General features: G+C 39.9%; 1 protein-coding gene and 1 long non-coding RNA gene across 3 annotated transcripts in view; both read right to left on the bottom strand.

Moving 5' to 3' along the window:
• NEBL (nebulette) overlaps window positions 1–19,191 on the bottom strand; it is a 373,419-nt gene that overhangs the window by 160,998 nt on the left and 193,230 nt on the right. The window lies entirely within an intron of this gene.
• Window positions 15,568–19,190, bottom strand: LOC125106234 (uncharacterized). The gene is made up of 3 exons (XR_007129283.1): window positions 17,526–19,190; window positions 17,363–17,437; window positions 15,568–15,597 (listed from the first exon to the last, which is right to left on the bottom strand). It is a non-coding gene; the product is annotated as an uncharacterized LOC125106234 (long non-coding RNA).

Below are 19,191 nucleotides of genomic sequence, written 5' to 3'. Positions count from 1 at the left end.
GTGTCTCTGCTAGGAGGCAAATGGAAGGAGAAGGGAGCCAGGAGTATGGCAAAATAGGTCAGGGCCTCATTAAGAGTTTGGAGTGGAAATGAATCTGGAAATAAACTTGCGTGCTGTGCAACAGTGAGGGAAAATGCCACACACTTTTATTTATTCATTAAAACATTTATTGGAGGCTAAGATACCCCAGGCACCATGTCTGGTGCTGAGGTTAAAAATAGGACTGACCACATTCTCTGAGCTCAAGGAACGAAAGTCTACCTGGCTGGGGAGAGAGAAAAATCCAATCAGTGCTTTGACACAGTGCGGTAAGTGCCTGAAGAGTCGCCCTGCAGAAGCATCTAGAATCCTCCCGCGGATGTGGGTTATGTGTCATACACTGCATGGTTATCCATAACAAGGGTCACAAAATAAATTCATTTCTGGATGAAAAAGAGCAGAATTCTGGACCTGCCAAGACTGTGCTGAGCATGACAAATGGCAAGTGTGAGCAAACGAGTAATACTAATTGTAACAGACACTGTAGATGATTATCGGCTTCTCTTTATCAAAGTCACAGAGCACTGCACGGAAGAACACAGATAACAGAACGGGGGACGCCCCCAGTGAGCCAGCCCACTGCAGTGAGGGGCCCTCATATATCCACATCGCCTAGAAATTGCCATGGACACTGACAGATCTCCTCCTTCAGATCAAAAACTGACTCTGGAAACTGTGCCCTTTCAAAAGGAGGCAGTAGCAGAATTTAAATGTTAATTCCTACCCTTTTAAGTTAAAATGCAGAACTGCAACAGAACTATAGTTTCTCCTCCATCTTCCCTCCATCTAGTCTCCTTCAGCCTATTTAAAAGCTGACATTTAAATAACCTTAATGTTTATCCTAATGCTTATGAGGAAGCAAGATATCATTAATGATCTGCCTGAAAATCACAGGGTCCTGGGCCTGAATTGGGAAACAATTCATTTGCGAACTTAAAATAATATGTGTTGTGCCAAGCTGCATTAATGAGAATTTTTTTTTATCTTGAATACATGGGAATCATTAAGTCAGTATGTTTATTCTTATTAAAAGGATCAACTTCTATGCTCATCAGTGAAAATTCTATAACGGACATTAGCACCCAGGAAAATTTTGCAGCCTGTTTAATGATGACATTTCATACAACACTGTGAGTGACAGTAATCAAAATAATGTTACTTCGAGGAAGTCCAAATAAAATAAAATAAAATTGTTATCCACGGCGATCAGTTTGAAGACTAGAAATGGTATTCCTTTTTCTCCAAAGACAAAACAAAGTGACTCTTTATATACATTTTTGTGCCAAGATTGTCTCAATTCCTAAGTTATTTCACAGCAATAACAAAACTATCAGTTATTAAGCACTAAGCCAAGTGTTTTAATTACAAATAAGAGCTAATTTGTAATTCTTAAAATAATCTTAGAAGTTACGGATTTTTTGTTTGTTTCTTAAAGATTTTATTTATTTGTCAGAGAGACAGAGAGCAGGAGCAGAAGGAACGGTAGGCAGAGGGAGAAGCAGGGTCCCCACTGAGCTAGAAGCCCAACGTGGGACTCATCCCAGGACCCTGAGATCATGACCTGAGCTGATGGCAGATGCTTAACCCACTGAGCCACCCAGGTGTCCCAAGTTACAGATTTTTTATTTCCATTTTACAAATGTGCAAATTTAGATATGGGAAAATGAGTGAGGCAGAAACCCTTATTACTCTGTTTCATAGAGTAATAGACATAATAAAAGGAGACGCTGTCCTTCAAAGCCAGGCCTCGTCTGCCTCTAAAATCAGCTCCTAAGGTCCCCAAGGTCTGAGGACAGAACCTAAATGGCAGGTAGTGGTATGAAATTGGCACAGGCAGAATCCAAGCTCTGGTCTACCCGTCACGATGGCCCCTGTCTCTGCTGTCCTGAGTCACTTCGTTAACTGTGTCTCTTCCCCACTTCTCCATACAGTTAGATCTGGCCTAAGAGCAAGAATTAAGTGAGGGCTTAAATCTGATTGACAGCTTCTCCTCTAGTCTACAAACATTTCAAAGAGCAGAAAGCCAGCTGCCTCTCCCTTGGCAAGTTCCCATTGAATCCAAATAAATAATGCAGTGTTTTCTGTGTTTTAATTTTCTTTAGGATTACTGTTCATTGTGGTTTAATTTCTGCCTGTTCTAATTATTGCACATCCTGTCCTTCAAAATGACCTTGTAATCCAACATTGTTCAGACTTCGACATTCTCCCGCCTCATGAATTGAGGTTGACTCCTTTTTGGGGCCATACATGTCAGTTCATCTCAAATAATTCTTTTTAAAAGAAAAAACCATAAGGAAGAAGAAAACTGGATCTTTCCTAAAACATGGCACTTTCTGCCTGGTATTAATTCCCATTTCAAAACATAACATTTAGGGGGCCTCAGGAATAATTACCACCACTTGGTTTTCGAAGTGTGATCTGGAGGGATTTAAGAGAATCTGCCAAGTCCAGGGCAACCAGTGATGAAGCCTGCTCTCCCCTCCACTCCCCTACATTGGGGCACATGCAGTTCCCCGACTCTCCCAAGCCAGAGTACACTGTTTTCCCTGTGTTTCTCAATCGCATTTTCATAAAATTATAAAGGCCCCCAAAGAAAAGCCAATCAGACCTCTGTGCACCTGTCTCCATTTTAAAGAGAGCTTGATTTCTTATGTCTATGTAACGGTGTCTTTTTTCTGCGATACACAAAGGGCTTTTCCATCAGGCTTTCATTGATCATCTCAACTTAAAATAAGCATCAACTGTGATGGATCATTCCCATTTGAGACATGGGTGAAAAGAGGCATAATGATGGAGATACAATGTTTTGCTCAAATAGGTCATTTTTAAATTTTTTTTTTATTATTTATTAGAGAGAGAGAGAGTTTAAGCAGGGGAAGCATCAGAGGGAGACGGAGAAGCAGGCTCCTCATTGAGCAAGGAGCCCAATATGGGGCTTGATCCCAGGACGCTGGGAACAGGATCTGAGCCGAAGGCAGATGCTGAATAACTGAGCCTCCCAGGCTCCCCTAAAATAGATCATTTTAAAAGTCAAAAGAGCCCTCAGACTTTCTTATTTAACCCACATATTATAGGAAGTTGCTTCTTTTTTTTTTTAAGATTACTTATTTATTTATTTGACAGACAGAGATCACAAGTAGTCAGAGAGGTAGGCAGAGGGGCGGGAATGGGAAGCAGGCTCCCTGCTGAGCAGAGAGCCCAATGCGGGGCTCGATCCCAGGACCCCAGGATCATGACCTGAGCCGAAGGCAGAGGCTTTAACCCACTGAGCCACCCAGGCACCCCTAGGAAGTTATTTCTTGTTTCTTACTCACATTGTGTGTGCTACAATTCAAAATGAATTTCCTTTGCTTTTGACTAAAATCCAGTCCTCAGTTCCTTACACACATAATACTGTCATTGAAAACGATTCCACTGCTAGGATTTTGTTCCTGTGTGTTCTGACTTGAGGACCCAAGGCAGTCAAAGGTGAACAGTCTCAAACAGGCGTCCTCATAAACTTCCAGAAATATCACTTCCAGACAGTGTCCTGAGGATCCAGGGACTCCAGAGGTCACCTCTTCGACCATCTGCCTGCCCCATATAGTGATCCATGCTGATGAGTGTCTGTCACCTCCGGTCGGTACAATGAGCAAAAGGGAGTTAAATTTTTGAGTTAAAGTTAGCTTCACCCTGGTGTGTCATCTAACTTTTGGAGACACTGTTGGCAAAGCAACAAAGGTTTAGGTTTCACCTTTATTAAAACACAATAATAAGTTTACCAGAACACCCCCACGCCCCCACTGCAGACAGTTTCATTCACTGAGATTTTTCTGCCCATATCTGTATGGAACTAATGTAGCATTTGCATGCAATGCTGAAGGCATACATATTAATAGGGGTTTACACTCTCAGACCTGCCAACCTGACATTGTGTCGCAGACTAGCCATCCCAGGCTTGTATCACAGTTGGGGCGTGAACACACAACTGCCCTATTTACATACCATACAGACACCTGTGCTCAATGTTTGTCATTCAATTTTAAACCCATGCAATGAAACTGCTTAAGTTCTCCTTTTTTTTTTCCATTGGTATAGCATTAAAATAGAGATACCAGAACTCATTATTTTCTTCTTTTGTTCTCCAAATGCAGACCCCCCACAAATACTAGTGCTATAGCCATCCCAGGCCTGACAGCCAGACATGAGGGCTCTCAGGATCCCACAGAGACAATGACAGGGAAATCCCGCCCAGCGGAAGGCCAGGTTGACAACAAGCCTACCTAACCAATTTATGCCAACAGTGACCCTAACATCTTTAACTAAATAAATCTTTTGGGTACTCCCCAAAATCTTCAGGATAAAATTTGTACTCACAGTTCCTCAAATGCACCAAACAGGTCCCTTCTCAACTCCTTATCTATGCTGGTCCCCCATGTGGGACGTTTTCACCAGCCGCTGCTCACCATCATTTCTTTCTCCTTTACTTCTACCCATATTCATTCTTAGAAACTCATCTCATGTCACCTTCTTGTGTAAGCCATTTGTGACCATCACCAAACCCCAGCTAGGGCGAGGTTCTAACTCTGGGCTGCCCAGACCCCGAAACCACACCTCCCTCTCAACACGCTTAGGAGAGCTGTGTTACATGTTCTGGGCTAAGAGAGACTTTCGCTTCCATCTTATATCCTCAGCTCCTGAAATGGTGCCATGCACAGAGCAGGTCCCTTCAGAAGAGGGGAGGACAAGGAAGGTAACTATATCCTAAGGGGGAATATCCACTCAACCTCGACATTAGGGACCACCTGAATAACGCCCCTGCCCGTGCTGTCAGGGGCCATGCAAAACCGTTCTGTATGCCAACACATGAAGAACATTTGAATGGGAGGTTCTGCTCCTAGAGCTCCGGGCCTGGAGTTAGGAAATTGGAAACTTCTAAATTGGGTCCTAATATCACCATATGACCTCCAAAATGCCATTTAAGGATAAATCAATTTCGGCGTTAATAACAACCAAAAAACCTCCTATCTCTGACATGTGCTCTATGGCCCAAGGGCTCCAGATATCACATAATACCAAAACTCTGGTGTAGCGGGAGAATCCTGCATTTTAAGTCAGAAAAAAACAAAAAACAAAAAACAAAACAATAACAACAACAACAAAAAAAGCGGGCCCTCAAGTCCCAGCTCTGGTCTTTATTGGCTGTATGTGGTTAGGCAACTTGTCCATTCTGTCTGAGCTTTGTCTCACCTGTGCCATGCGGGCAATGACAGTTATTTCTGAGGATGTTGAGAAAACCAGATGAAATAAATGGGAAAGGCTGTGCCCAACACAGCGTGGCCTTTGTGAAGTTTTGCTCCTCTCCTTGTCCTCTATTCAGGGAGTAGGTGTCCTCTGAGCACAGAGCAGGATGCCCACGGACACAGAGATTGTCGTGCTCCTGCCTGAGTCCCAAACTGCTGAATGAGCGTAAGTCCTTAGAGACTATGCGGGCTTTAATGGTGCAAGAGGCCAAACAGTTTTCCTCCAAAATCCCGTGAATGGCTTCCATGCATGGCAATTGGATTTTTATATTGTCTTTCATCATGTCACTATGAAAATCTGTGTTTTTAGGATGCCGTGGTCTTTGTGTTGCTGGTAGCTACTCGAGGGGAAGAGGTATAAACCTAAGGGAAGAGAGGGGCCTTCCAAATTTTCTAAAATTTTCTATTTCTTAAGCTGGGTGTTGGGTACACGCATGTCCACTTTATTACTATTCTCTAAACTCCATATGAGTTCCTGTGGACTGTTTTGTATGTGTGATTGATTTCACAATTTAAAAGGGGGATTTAGTCTTAATATTGAAAAAATCCCAGGTATGGACATTCCACGGACATTTGCTAAGGATAATGCATTAATATTTCTGTCCACTTGAACTGATTAATTTTTTAAGCCTCTGATAATATTTTAGAGGATTTACGATTTAATACTTAAAAGTTCCTTTTTCAATGCAGCTTGCAAGTCAAATTCTGAAGGACTGCAAATTCCAACAATGCCACCAACATGACTCGGAGAGTCAAGCATTCAAAAAAAAGGCAAACCAGATTAGCAGACGGAAGACCTCCGTTCTGACCCCAATTCTTTACTGCCAGTGAAGCTACAAGCTAACTTCCAAAGTATCCAGAAATTAAGGTCAGGCAGTTCTTTGCCTAACACCCTCATATAGGATCACTGCAAAATAGAGTCCATTTTATGAAGACGCACTAGACACTGCCAAACCATTATACTGCCTTCTTCCCACGCCTTCTCTCAGTACATTTCTTACCCCGAGCGTTTGGTGCATTTATGCCAACAAGTTCAAAAAATAATTTAACTAGTCATGTACCTTTTAAAATATTCATCGTAATAATTCCAGTAATAACCTACGGAGGGATCTGCAAAAGTAAATACAGCGCTAATAAGGGGAACAGTATTACCACTGTGTGATGCTCTGCCATTAACAAATTGGTCACAGACATTTGTACTGAGAAATCACATGCACGCGCACATGCACACAAGGTGTCAGGAGACGAACTGTGTGGGCAGCAGATGGGAAGGCTGCCTCATAAGCAGAGGAGCATGCTTTGTACACACACGAGGTAAGGGCCCCCCAAAATAGAAAAGTGTTCAAAGAACTGCAATCAGAAAAATCTAACAACTTCTCATTTTCAGGTTATCTGTGTATACTATGCTTTCAAGTTTCGCATTACTGGTGTTGATTTTTTTTTAATTTTATTTCATTTAAGGGGGAGCACCATAATCTCTGTGGAATTCAGAGCCCTCAAAGGTTATGATCTAACCAGAGAAGCAGAAATAGGAATGGAATGGAGGCTGGAAATGATGTAAATCGTTTTGGCCAGTCCATCCTTCCTGCCCCTTGTTAGATATTTTGCTGTTTTTCGACCAATAACGTAAAGCCTGTGATAGAAATGCAACACGCCCATCAATTTATTCTAAATAAGCCAGTGATGTGGTTCGTTTATTTATGTAAGTAATGTTAAATTCATCATATAATTTCAGAAAAAAATGGTTTTCCTCCTCAAATAAATAACGATGAACGATACTGAATCATTTTAACATGTCAAATGCCTTATTCTGGCGAAACAGGAATGTGAAATAAAGTTATGAAAATGTTTACAGTAAATGCCCAGGCAGTGGGCAGGAGCAACTTTTGGGGAAAATGAGGGAAATAAGTGGTTAACTGCCAGCACACACACTCATGTTAAAGGACACAAAAAGGTTCACAGCAGTTGTTAAATTCATTTAGGGAAACTCACTCTATTTTTCCAACAGAGCTCTCACCAGCTAATCTGTATTACAACCTGCAGGAGTCTTAATATTCTCAGCAGGATCAAGATTCAGGCCACACTGATTCAGCTATTTAATCTTGCAAGAGAACAATATTTGGCAGGAAAAGACCGCACAGCACTAAGGGGACATCCCAGAGGTTCGTTGTCAGCACAGATTGGGCCAAGAACACCAAAGGTGGAAACCAAACAGTGCAAACCAATGTTTACCACCAGCTTCCAGGAGCTCTCCACTCAAACGTGCATGTACACTCGACCTAGGCAGCCAAAACATATGCGGTCCATGTACACATATGACTCTTACAGATGCATGTATCTTTTTAATTTTTTTTAAGATTTTATTTATTTGTTTGAGACAGAAAGAGAGAGCACGACCAGGGACAGAAGCAGAAGGAGAGGGAGAAGCAGACTCCCAGCTGAGCAGAGAGCCCGATGCAGGGCTCGATTTTAGGACCCCGGGATCGTGACCTGAGCTGAAGTCAGACGTTACACCGACTGAGCCATCCCAGTGCCCCCAATGTATACTTTTAAAATGAAAAATAATTTCTCAATATTTGGGGCCCAGCCCTGAAAAGCTTTTAATTCAAAACTATCCCTACAGAGGGTGGGAGTTTGCAAGAGATGAAAACAAACGGTCATAGTTTTACTCTCAATACTTTTCAATTTCTTGAGTCCTGAAAACCGCAAGGAAGAGAACATGTGTCTGATTTTTAAATGAATGCAGATAGTAATATATTGATCTTCTTAACCACCCTGAAATTAATAAGCTGGTTGATGCTCTCCTATAAAGGCACATTTTTTTCCATTTTATATGGAATCTGTGGCTTGATTAGTTTTGAATGATATTTTCTGGACACCCATACTGACAGGCAAACAGGGAACAGAGAAAACAGACGGAGGGAGACAGGCAAACTTAAAAGCAAAATTGATGGCACCTATTATACCAACGGAACAGCAGGCATCACTATTCAAAAAAATGATTCAGTAAAATCCTTCAAAAACTATTTTAAAGTAGCACTGGCAAGGTTTCCGTTCCTTTACCTCCCATAGCTTTATAGTTAACCCTCCGATAATAGCACAGTGTTTCCCTCTTATCAAGCTTTTATAGTACTGTGTAGCAATTATCTGGGTGCCGTGAGAGGGTAAACACTAAGCTCCATGAGGTCAGGGGTCATACATATCTAGTCTGTTTCTCACGATATCCCCCCTTCTGGCAAAGTGCCCAATGTCTGGTAAATGCTCGAAAATCTTAAGTCAGTCATCATTTTCAAAATGGTTTCTTTTACATATTTTTTTTTGTTTTATAGATAACAAATTACCATATTTGAACATATGAGACCAGTCTTTTACCGATCTTGCCTCAATCTACATTTCTGTAATGGTATCTCCCCCAACACTCTGACAAGTAGAAGCTAGGTGCTCTGAATTTGATCATATTCCTTTCTTACTTGCTTGCTTTGCTTCTCTCACCACATCTTCTCCCCCATCCTCAACTTCCAGCTAAGACTCCCCTGTTCCAGTGGAAACCGTCGCCAGCCACGTCATGCACTCGAGCAAGAGCATAAATGCCAAAACATGGTTTCTCATGTTTTCTGCCATCAGCGGGGCTTGGTGAATGTGATGTCCACAGCAAATGTTTAAAGAACAAACACATGCCTGCCCACGTAAGGTAACTATGAAGGCAACTTCCACTTCTATCCTCTTCACTGTAGTTAAAGCACCATGTTCTGGAAGGTTCAAACATGAGTAGGAAATGCTGCCTGCCCTCCACTTTCTCACCATAATTTCACAACAAAAGCGAACATTTACATCACTTTGTCTTGGGGAAGTCAATTTCCGCCATCGAAAATAACAAGTGTTAAGAAGAACAGAATTATTTTTTAAAGTTTTTTTTTCCTTCTGTTCTTTCTTCTACATTTCGACTCTATTTCACAGTGTCCTACAGACAAACTCTGCCATGTTCATTGCTCTCAGAATGCCAGGACACAAAAGCTGAATTCGAACAAATCAAAAGTTGACTCTGTTATAGGTAATACAGCCACAGGAGGAGAAATCAATCAGAAATGTGAGCAAACAAACAAAGAAAAAAATAATCATCCCTTTTTGCTTCTTGTCCTTGGAACCAAGCCTGGATTGGGGGTCCTGTCCAAAAGCAACAGACTCTTCAAACAGAAATTCAGACCTATCCTTTTCCAAACAGCATTGCAGATCATTCCATACAGAAGACAAAAAATGCTACAGCACAGACCTGACGATGGTGAAAGGAAAAAGAAGCTACAGCAGAAAGAACAAGCAAAAAATAAAGGAAAGCGATGTTCATGACATAATTCTTCTAGGGACATGGAATGCAAATTAGAGGACACATCTGCATACGCTTACGAAAACAAAGACATTCTGGCTTCTAACTTCCAATGGTGCAATCTTCTTTACTTGTATGAACTTGGCTTGGGTTACCAATGGGTTCTAATTGAATCTCTTTATAATGTCTCCTTTGATTCATGGCCTCTTAATAAGTTAAAATGACATGCGACCATTACACTTATTAACTGTTTAAAACCTGTTTGAAACAGGTTTTAAACATACCTGTAAAAATCCACTGAAATTATAATGATGTGGCATAATTATGAATGACAGTTGCATCTGGGGACTCTACAAATACATATGGAAGATTGCCAGTTCTTTAACGTTCAGTATGTGCTCACTGTAGGTATGTCCCAAAGGGTAAAATAAAATCTGGAAGAAAACTCAGATACTTTTTAAGTTTTTAATCTGTATAATGTACTGGATATGGCAACATTTTTTAAAAAGTTCATCTTAAAAAAATAATAATAAATAAAAAGTTCATCTTGATTCGACTTTTTTCCAGTGGCATAGGAATATTTCTTTTCTATTGTTACACCTCTGCCCTCCTTTTCTCTCATGTCTGTCCAGGACAAAGTACCAGCAAAGGACATGTGAAACCTATATTCCGAGCCCCATAATTTCACCGAGACCTGGAAAACTTAAAAACGTAATTACTACTGTACGCTATCTTTGTTTCTATAAATGACCATGGCTCGAGACCACAGATAAAAGGAGGCTCACAAGGGCCAATTAAGGACTGGAAATAGGACCTAGAAGGAAATTTTTTTTTTTTTTAGTTAAAATTATTCAGTTTGAAAATAGAAAAAAATCTATAAACTGGATGTAGAAGTTTTCCTAGGATGGGATGGCAACAGGCAGTGTACTCTACCTCCACCAAAGAAACTGGCTTGGGGCGCCTGGGTGGCTCAGTGGGTTAAGCCTCTGCCTTTGGCTCGGGTCATGATCTCAGGGTCCTGGAATTAAGCCCCGCATTGGGCTCCCTGCTCAGCAGGGAGCCTGCTTCCCGCCCCCCGCCCCCCACCTGCTTGTGATCTCTCTCTGTCAAATAAATAAATAAAATCTTTAAAAAAAAAAAAACTGGCTGATGATAGTAGGTTATACTCACAAGATGTTTGTTACTTAATTATCTCAAAATTACCTATGATGTATGCAGATCATTGCTGATTTAAGCCATGTTATGGACTGTACTGTGTCCCCCCAAAACTCATATCTTGAAACCCCAAGCCCCGATGTGACTGTATTTGGAGATGGGACCCATAAGAACGTAATTAAGGCGAACTGAGGTCAAAGGCTGGGGTGATGTTCAATTCAATTTAACTGGTGTCCTTACAAGAAATCACTGAATATTTAAGTAAAAATAGGAAAAAGAGAAGAAGAAGTGTTTACGAAGTAACACAAATGATAAAAATCAAAGCAACTTGAGACACTAAGAACTGTCTTGCAAACAGAGATTTCAAGATAAAGAATGCAAAATTAGTCAATATTTTAAATATGACTGCTTCATTCATGTACTCAACATACATTTTTTTAAAGATTCATTTATTTATTTTAGAGAGTGTGTGTGCAAGCGAGGGGAGGGGCAAAGAGAGAGAAAGAGAATCTTTTTTTTTTTAGGATTTTATTTATTTATTTATTTATTTATTTGTCAGAGAGAGAGAGTGAGCAAGCACACAAGCAGACAGAATGGCAGGCAGAGACAGAGAGAGAAGCAGGCTCCCTGCTGAGCAAGGAGCCCGATGTGGGACTCGATCCCAGGACCCTGGGATCATGACCTGAGCCGAAGGCAGCAGCTTAACCCACTAAGCCACCCAGGCATCCCAGAGAAAGAGAATCTTAAGCAGACTCCACCACGCCCAGCACAGAACTGGACGTGGGGCTCGATCTCACGACCCTGAGATCATGACCTGAACGAAACTAAGAGTCTGATGCTCAACTGACTGAGCCCCCCAGGCGACCCACCTCAACATACATTACTGAGTACCCACTATGTGTCAAGCACTATTCTCGGCATTAGCAATTTGTGTTGAAAGGATATGCTAGTCCCTACCCTATTGCTGTGCATGTCTTGGGAAATACTGTATTTGCCTAGACTGAGAAGTGGATGGTAAGGCAGACTCTTCTGAAAAAGAAAAAGAAAAGGAAAATTTGAGGAAATAATACTCTAAAGAATTCAGTCATTTACTGAACAAGTATTTATTAGGAAACTTCACTGTGCTACAGAGTGATGGAATGAAGGACAGAACTGAGAGTTTAAAGGAAGAAAATCAATGTGTAACTACACAGCTCCAAAAGAGATGTTTTGATTAAATCTAGAAATATTAGAACTCCTTGGAATAACCTCCATTATAGGATGAAATGCATACAAGACTAGGGGGCATCAAAATGGGTGTGTTTATTGGAACAGTCTCTGGTAAGCCATCCCAGGGCTGGCAGCCTGGGGCACAGTGAAAAGCCATGGGAAGAAGATATGTTGGCCCAAGAAGTTAAATCCATTTATCCGATTTTGTTCTGTGCCAGGCGCTGGGGCTACAGACAAAAAGGCAGCCTGAATCTTTATAGACTTCAGTCTAGCAGGAAGATAACTCAGAATTCAGACTCTCAGGGCAGCAAGAGAAGAACAAGGCCATAGGGAAGAGGAGGCATCATCTGGTCGTAGGATGGATAGGGAAAGGGAAAGGGTACAAACAGCCTTCCAGGTGAAGGCATGAAGGGCATAGGGCTCAGGGTCCAAGAGGGATAGCCAGGCTGGAGATCTTAGCTGGTACTCAACCAGGGACAGACTCATTTCCCATGCTAAAGGTTTTGCATTTTACCCCAAAGCCAACAAGGAGCCACTGACAGATTCGAAGGAAGAGACTGATATGATCTAATGTGCATTTTAGGAACTTGCAAGAAACCACAAGAACAGCTCAGGAAGGAGAAGAGGCAGTACTGTGGCCGTCAAGAACAGTCTAGAGCCTTATTTCCACAATCCGCGCAAGGGACTGGGAGGGCCTAAATTCAGGATGTGACAAGAAAGGGAAAGTACAAAGCACCATGATATGCATTCATAGGGATGCAAAAAGTACATTGAAAAAGGCATGGATGATCTTTGTCTTCAGGAAGGTAAAGAGGTAAAACACATAACACGTGAAATGCTCCTTAAAACCAAACTGTGGAACGTGACACGTGAAATGAGCGGGACAGCTGAGGGCGCCACGGAACAAACCGTTCTTATGTCTCAGAGATGAGACAGATCGTGGTACCTGGGGTCTTAGAGTGGGTCCAGGGTCGTTGACAGACACTGTGAAATTGTTCCAAACAAGAGGAATGACTCATGCAAAGGCCCAGAACAGAGTAAGCTGGTCAGACCTAAAAGAAATGGAGGAACGGTGCTGACGAACAGCCCAAGATAAGGTAAAAAATAGTGTAGGACCAGATCATGGAGGGTCCTTAGAGTCTGAAAGGAGGAGCTTTGGAGATGAGACTTGGTCCAATGCAGAGTGGTGCTCCAAGGAAAGTTCCTAGTGAATCATAATTAGGGTCTTGAAGAAAGAGATTTTTTAGAAAGACTCATCTGGTGGCAGTGTTTAAGACACAATGGAAAAGCAGCAGAAGGAGGCTGGAAGGAGGGAAGGCCCGTCAGGAGGTCCTGCAGTAACTCGGGCAGGAGAAAGGGCCTGAACACAGGGCAAGCAAAAAGAAGGGAGATTTCACAAAAGAAGGATCTTCAGAAATGAGGTGTTGGATCTTTAATCTCTGTTCCAAGAAAAAAAAAAGTCATGTGTGTTAATTCTTTTATTGGGCGGCCCTTCCCCCACCTCCCCTTGAGACAATGCCATTTTATAGCCACAACTCTCGTACGTGCCAGGCACAAGTAATTACTGGTCTGGGATGTATTTGTTTCTTTAAGTGACTGTGGCTAAAAACTGGAGGATAAAAAGAAGAGATCAACCTTTGAAGTTCTGCCCTAGGTGGAAAAATAAAGCAAAACCAGGTGTCAGGGAAACCATGGATTTGGACATGAGAAAGAACCAAGTGGTGATTTTCCGTGCGTAGTTCTCATGAAAGTCTAAGTATTACTTATAGAAATACTTTCCCTGAGGAGAGGTTGTTCAGAGCATCTAATTAGACTGGGTATGTCAATGTGTTTTAAAACAAATAAAGCATTCATACATGTGTTAGGTATTATATGTGTTAGGTGTTAAGGAAATACATGTTATTTTCCTATCACTTTCTTAGGCATATTTGATCTTTGCTTTAAAGATGATGCTACCGACCCATGATGACTCAGGGAAACACTAGAGTTACTAGTTAAGATAAGTTGGAGATAAAGTACAGTCCATTATAGTGACATATAAATTCACACTCTGTGAAAATACTTGCCATGCGGCACCTGGGTGGCTCAGTGGGTCAAGCCACTGCCTTCAGCTCAGGTGAGGGAGAGGATCTCAGGGTCTTGGGTCTGAGCCCCGCATTGGGTTCTTTGCTCAGCAGGGAGTCTGCTCCCCTGCTCTCTCTGCCTGCCTCTGCCTACTTGTGATCTCTGTCTGTCAAATAAATAAATAAAATCTTTAAAAAAAGAAAATACTAGCCTCCAAAGGCTTAAATCTAAGCCACTGACCTAATAACTAGCTGCTATTTCATCTGCAATCATCAACCCCGTTAAGAGTCATATCAAAAATACCATACTATTCTCCTTTCTAAGTACTTTGTGTACTAGAATTGACTACTCAAAATCGGAAGCTTTCATATACATTTTGCAGTACTCAGGAAACAGTTATGCTTCTTGCATAAGGAACAAAATTAACAAATACTCTATGTCAACACTGAATGTCTTTCTTATTTTTACCTCCCTCACCTTTTGATGAAAACTTATGTTCGCTGAATGTAAAAAGGACGAGAGACCCTTCCGTATCGGTTGTTTGGGTTCATATAAGACCTAATTGCTTCAAACACTGTAATTTTGCCACCAGTTTACAATTAGCATGCATTTCTCATGCATGAGTTGACCCAATTACATAACAAATTTTGCCTTGGGGGATTTGTCTTGCCTGCTTGTCTTCTGTCCACCATACAACTCAATTTCACACCGTCAGCAGCCTGAACATGGCCACAGTCAGTCTCTGTCAAAATGATTTATTTAAATTACAAACAGAGACCAGATCCCCAGATAATCATCCCTACCCTCGTGCTCACCCTTCCACTCAGCCCAACTTTGAATCAAATCTTTTAATCGCCCATAGACACTGCTATTCAATTATTAGGTCACGTTTACCTCCAATAATCTAATATTTTTGAAGCTAACTCACAAATTCTCAGGGAACTAAATCATCAGTATCCATGTGAGCTTATTAATGGGCACATAATTTATTTTGCATTCTAAGAAGTCAATGAAAAATTATGTAGCTGTATCAAAAAAACTAAAAATAATTACATTTCAGTATCAGATTACAGAGAGATTCTCTTCCAAAGGCTTCAATCTTAGCTTTTCTTGTGAAGCAAGTGAGCGTCTTATGAATGTATACGCTAAATAGAAAATGGTAGTAAAAAAGGGCATTTGGGAAATAGGAAAGATAACCAAAATTATAGGTACTGAGAGGGTAAGAGAAAGAATATAGAGCAGGTGAAAATCCCAGTGTCTGTGTTGTCTGTGGGCTAGTGAGCTAAGGAAAGGGGGTTCTAAAGATTCCCACTGAAGCCACTACACACAGCCCCACTGCCTGCACACGCACACACACACACACACACACACACACACACACGTTTCCTCTCTGAGTCAAGGACAGACACAAATCTTGACAAATCACATAATGGTATACTTACTATTTCAGTCAATCTGTAAAATACAGGATTTTGTCATCTGGGTTTTTTTTTTTTCCCCCTTCCCCTCCATATATTTCTCCATTACCTAAAATAAATTAGAAAATAAACATCCAGATTTTATCTACAGCACAGAGCTTATAAAAGTCTCTTGGGGTTGGACTTTACCATCTTATTTCATAATTTATCTATAGACTGTCCCAGCTCATTAAAAGTGCAGCTTAAATCAGTGTGTAAACAGGCAGAATGAAACACATCAATAATCTTCTCAAGGCTGGACTGAGTTCACCCTTCGATGTCGGCAGTGACGCTGCCGGGCTCTCCTATTGCATGTACCCTGAACGCACTGCTTAGAAACTTGAAGGTGGTAACCACTTGAATTAGAAACAGACTTTATAGACACCCACACAAGCTACAGCTATGAGGACAACAGGAAAGAGGGCTTTTAAAATGTCCAAAGGCACATTTTCCTTCAATACACGTTTGTACCTTGTCCTTTAAGAACATTTCCCTAAAATACAAATAAGCAAAGGTGGGAAGCTATGCTAGGTCATTTCTGCCATTTCTGGATTTCTGCCCTTGAATTTGGCAAGGTGTGGGAGGACACAACTAGACATTTTCTGGAATTGTGCAGAAAAAAATTTTTTTAGGAAACCAGTTCTGTTTCTTTCCAACCATTCAGTAAATTCTGAAACCCTGCCTCTTTTCTTACTCTTTCTGCAGCTATACTGAGTAATATAACAGAAGAATTTTAAACTGTAGCATTTAATAAATCTCCCCAGATTCACTATGCTATCATTACAGACCCCAAAAGAAAGAAGTCAAGGCTAAACCCATGCTCGCCCCTTTCATTACACACAATTTCAAATTTATGGTTGTGTTCTATCCCACATCTCAGTAACAAATGCAGACTGAGTGGGTATTTCCAAATGATTTCAAATCTTGCACAAATGAATATGAGAGTGGCAGATAACATTTCATAACACTTGCACAGATACAAGCAATCAAAAATGCCCATTCATCCACAACACATTACCCAAAACACCTAGGAGGTGTCATAAATTCACAGTTTTATGTCTCTCTACTTTCTTTAGTCCAAAAGGGATTAAAGGCAACTTAGAACAACTCATACGAAAAAAAAAAAAAAAAAGAACAACTCATACGACAGTCAAGGGTAACATAAGCAAAACAAGTAAGCAAAAGTCAAAACAAATAAGAAAGTGAAGCAAATGGCTGCTCATCCCAGCCCTTCCAGTGGGAAACTTCTGGTGGAGACCAGTCTGAACATTTTCTCAGCCCCCGTCCTCTCAAAACAGACACAGTCCAGGCCACTGTCAAAAATATCTGTCTGGATTTGGCCCATATGTTTCAGTATTTGAGTTTATCTGAAAGTAATGTGGAAAATTGGACTAAACCAAAGTACCACCTTTCAGATTAATCCAAGTTTCTCATAGAAAAAAAAACAAGATCCTTGAGTAATATGGAAAACCTTGTGAAGTCATGGAAAAATTTCATGAAGTTGCAGCCTTATAAATGAATAGTAAATTCACTAGACCTCAGAATATTTAACAGTTTCCTTTCTTCAAGAGTAAATCCCTAATGATAACATTATGAAATTTATATTCTTTACTGCTATCCAAACATGAATATACCTCATCATGGCTAAAAGAACCACTTGGAAAGCTGCTATGGGGGCTAACATAAGACAATTACCCAAAAAAAAAAAAAAAAAAATTAAGATGTTATCTAAATTATATGCTTTTAATAACCAATGTTGTCTAAATTATAAGCTTAATCCAAAAGGTATTTTGCATATACTACTATGTACATGGTACATACCGATTTATACATACCTGTGTCATAAGGGTTTTTGCAAAATTAAGAATGGATCTGCAAACACCTTCTGGTATTGAATAAAATGTATATTCCTGCTAATGATAAAGGTTGGTGAAATGATCAGTTCTTCTTATTAAAAACAAATATTGACTTAATTTGAATATAAATTAAAGAGCTTACCTTTGAATTGATTGCAATCCTTATGTTAGCTGTCCCGTGGATGTCTCAAGGTGAAATGTTTAGTTCTTTTCGAAATAAATTTCTGTGATAGTTTACGATTTATGATATAACTTTTTTGTGCGAATTATTTTTGTTTTTTTTTTAAGTCTTCCAAAAACAATCCAAAGAAAGAAATGTTACTCTATGTAACTGTAGTGGAATATATATCTCTATCTCTCATTTTAAAAAGCAGAAATATTTTTTTTTTAATTTAGAAAAAGAATGAATAGGAAGAAAGATGAGGGGAGTAATGTATGACCAGTGGGTTGTTGGGACAGGGAAGGAAAATGAGGGGACAAAAACGTGAAGCCTTAAAATTCAACCTGCTCTCTTCAAAGGAAAAAACAAGTCCTTTCAAATGTAAAATGTCCATTTAAAGAGCAAACAATGCATAAATTTTAGGGAATGTGGCAAAACAAAGTGTTTACTCTGCCTCCCCCGACTCTCTATTTAAGCTGTTTGAACATCATATCATTCTGGTTTTGAACTTTTCACAAATAAAATTCTTTCTCAAATTAAACACTACAATTCTATCTCCAAATTGTCATTATATACAGTGATGATGGCCAAATACCAATGAGTATAAACCATCTGCTAATTAAATATTTCCTAGAAATCAAGGCTGCATCATTTATAACATCAGGATACACAAAAGTTCAGTGACCGTACGAGAGACACACAAGATAGACTTCTCATGAAAAATGGCATGAATCTTGCATATTTGCACATATTTTTACATCATGTATACAGTTGTTTATTTTTCATTCATCTGTCCTCTTGGCTACCTAACACTGAAACTGATATTTTTCTGAAAAAAATTACATTTTGATAAACTTCATATAAAACTTTGGAAGAAACATAATTACAGGCATAAATTATAAAAGTGAAGACGAGCTATTTATCCACCTTTAGGTAGTACAGAATTAACACTTTTCAGTCCCTAATAGATTTTGAACTTTTGCTACTCTCGATTTTCTTTTTCAAGAGAAATATATTACTTAACATGACGCAGCTTTCAAAACCAAAGCAGTTTCATATGTGAATGTTTATTTCCAAAATTAAACATATTGCATCATTTCAACAAATATCTGGTTTAAAGTATGAAACCTGACATACACAACATTAATAAATATAAGATTTCTTAAGATATTTAGCCTTATATGTATATTTTTATATGATTATCCCCAGCCAAAAAAAAAAAAAAAAAGAACTGTCAGGTTTTTAAATTTAACTATAAAAGTCCCATTTTGGAAAAATTCCAAAGCCAAGGACCATTAAAAATGGAATAAGATGCTAAATTACAATACCTCTTTTAATAGCAATGACTGTCTGTCTAAATACACATTTAATTTATTTAATTAAATTGATTTACTTAGGAAATTGATTTAGAAAATCAATGTAATTAAATACATTAAGTATATAGTCAGAAATGTAGTCATTGCTATGAAAGTGCTAGGCTCTCGATAACTGTGACAAAATCAAAGGGAAGCAATCTAACAGTTGCACCTGACATACTTTAGGAACTCTGAGCCCCGCTTGCACACCAAAGCACCAAGAACACTTCCAAATCCCAGTATCATTCTCCCACCCAGACACACAAGTCAGGGCGATCGCATCACCAAACAAG

This window comes from Lutra lutra, chromosome 8 (assembly GCF_902655055.1).
Source record: "Lutra lutra chromosome 8, mLutLut1.2, whole genome shotgun sequence".
Classification (NCBI taxonomy): Eukaryota; Metazoa; Chordata; class Mammalia; order Carnivora; family Mustelidae; genus Lutra; species Lutra lutra.
The sequence above is the reverse complement of the archived record's forward strand: the minus strand, read 5'-3'. Positions and strand labels throughout refer to the sequence as shown.